At 39.7% G+C, this 1,785-nt stretch overlaps 1 protein-coding gene across 1 annotated transcript in view; it reads left to right on the forward strand.

The window, feature by feature from the left end:
* HEATR5B (HEAT repeat containing 5B) overlaps positions 1-1,785 on the forward strand; it is a 94,833-nt gene that overhangs the window by 41,021 nt on the left and 52,027 nt on the right. The window lies entirely within an intron of this gene.

The raw sequence follows: 1,785 nt of genomic DNA on the forward strand, positions 1-1,785 counted from the left end.
TCCCTCTTTTTGAACTCTGAGCATTAGGAACATAGTCTGAAAAACCTCTGCTGGTAGTTACACAAAGTCTTGCTTTTCTGAGGACGCAAGCTCAGTGATGATAAGTAACTTGTGTCAAGTTACTCAACTTATGAATAGGACGCTTGTGATCCTGAAGTCTGAGTTCTTTCCACTTAGTTCCTGAACTAATTCTATTAATATTTAAACTAAAACATTGACTGCCATACTAGAAAAAAAATTTCTTTTTCCTTAGAACCAAGGTAGAGACATGTGAGTTATATATACTTCACAAGGCCCCAGGCTTAAAACTAGCATGAATTAAACACAACTTACATGGCAGTTAATGTATTAAACACTAAATTCATCAAATTATTGTGAATGTATCCTCAATATATAAACCATTTTCAGAGTTTTCCCTTTTCTCTTCTATCATTATGTGCTTTCAGTGAATCGAGCTTTTTGTCTGTATTATCTCATTTAATTCTGGCAACAATCCAGAAATAGATATTCTCTCCATTTTACAGACGGAACACAGAAGTTGAGAGAGGTTAAGAACTTTTCCAAGGTTATTTATATCTAGCTGGTGAGTGGCCAGAGGCAGAGGTAGAACCCAGATCAGTTTCCTTTGCCTGTGTTCTTAATCCCTGTGCTATGTTACCTTGATATATAGAGGGGGTTTTTTTGGTTTGTTTTGTTTTTTTTTTGAAACAGAGTCTTATTTATCGGCCTTGGTAGAGTGTCCTGGCATCACAGCTCACAGCAACCTCTAACTACTCTTGGGCTCAAGCAATTCTATTGCCTCAGCCTCCCAAGTAGCTGGGAGTACAGGCACCTGCTACAACACCTGGCTATTTTGAGAGATGGGAGTCTTGCTCTTGCTCAGGCTGGTCTTGAACCTGTGAGCTCAGGCAGTCCACTCACCTTGGCCTTCCAGAGTGCTAGGAAGAGATATTTTAAAGAAGGAAGAAGAGGACTTAAGGAAGACTGCTAAAAAATGAAAAATATGTGATTTAGACATGTCTGATAATTCTTCCTATGAATGTCACAGAGATATGAAGATAATAAATGTGCACCTGTGATTAAGCATCGGTGTGTACTGTTTTCTGAAACAATAAGGCTGGAGCAGGAGAATCTCTTGAGTGTAACAGTTACTGGCTGCAGTACTCTATGATCGTGCCTGGGCAACTTAGTGAGACTTTGTTTCTAAGGAAAAAAAGAGTAACTCTGTGATACTATGATTTCCTTGTTTGGTTTTTACATGTTTGTGAAATTATCTTACATTAGTAAAAAATTTTAAGTCACTTATATTTAGCAATTAAGAAATTCTCATGTAGAGAGAATATATGTAGGTGACTATGGAAGTTTTGAGACTGTGTTGTGGCTCATTATTTCACTTTCCAGAAACACGGTTGACAGCATCTTTCTGATTCACCGATGCAAGTTTCACCTTGCTTAGCTTATTGGTATTGCTGGGACGGCTTCATTCACTTCCATCTGGGCAGATTATACTCTTCTTTTTTTTTTTAGAGACAGAGTCTCGCTTAGTTGCTCTGAGGTTGAGTGCCATGGCATCATTGCTCACAGTAACCTCAAACTCTTGGGCTCAAGTGTTTCTCTTGCTTTAGCATCCTGAGTAGCAGGGACTACAGGAACCTGCCACAATGCCTGGCTATTTTTAGAGATGAGGTCTTGCTCTGGCTCAGGCTGGTCTAGAACTCCTGAGCTCAAGCAATCTGGCCACCTCAGCCTCCAGAGTGCTGGTATTACAGGCATGAGCCACTACAC

This window comes from Otolemur garnettii, unplaced genomic scaffold, assembly GCF_000181295.1.
Source record: "Otolemur garnettii isolate 467f Iridium unplaced genomic scaffold, OtoGar3 scaffold00095, whole genome shotgun sequence".
Lineage (NCBI taxonomy): Eukaryota > Metazoa > Chordata > Mammalia > Primates > Galagidae > Otolemur > Otolemur garnettii.